This window comes from Mandrillus leucophaeus, unplaced genomic scaffold (assembly GCF_000951045.1).
Source record: "Mandrillus leucophaeus isolate KB7577 unplaced genomic scaffold, Mleu.le_1.0 Scaffold157, whole genome shotgun sequence".
In the NCBI taxonomy this organism is placed as follows: Eukaryota; Metazoa; Chordata; class Mammalia; order Primates; family Cercopithecidae; genus Mandrillus; species Mandrillus leucophaeus.
In genome coordinates, this window is record NW_012101554.1 from 3,915,810 (window position 1) to 3,916,314 (window position 505).

At 44.2% G+C, this 505-nt stretch overlaps 1 protein-coding gene across 2 annotated transcripts in view; it reads left to right on the plus strand.

Moving 5' to 3' along the window:
* Window positions 1-505, plus strand: part of BTBD11 (BTB (POZ) domain containing 11) — a 365,311-nt gene that overhangs the window by 328,206 nt on the left and 36,600 nt on the right. The gene's annotated exons all lie outside the window — the stretch shown is intronic.

Below are 505 nucleotides of genomic sequence, written 5' to 3' on the forward strand. Positions count from 1 at the left end.
AGGTCCTCGCCACCATGCCCGGCTGATTTTTTGTTGTATTTTTAGTAGACATGGGGTTTCACTGTGTTAGCCAGGATGGTCTTGATCTCCTGATCTTGTGATCTGCCTGCCTTGGCCTCCCAAAGTGCTGGGTTTTATTGTCATCTTCTTAACCCATCTGGGATCTCAGGCACCCTCAAAGAAGTGAGTCTGTTTGCAAAGCCCCCAGTGGGACAGTGACTGTCCATGTCACCAAAAGCAAAAACATCCATGTAAGCAGAAAAAATAATAGTAAAGGGGATCCATAAAGCCTCTAAGGAATGGTCCAATCTCTTTGTGCCTCTACCTCTCTAATAATTAACCATGAACAAAATGACAACTACCAAATAGACATAGGATCAGATCCCAAAAGTATCAAACAGCTCAAGAAGTCATCTGATTTGGGAGGCCAAGACAGGTGGATCACTTGAGTCCAGGAGTTTGAGAAAAGCCTGGGCAACATCACAAGACCCCATCTCAAAAAAAA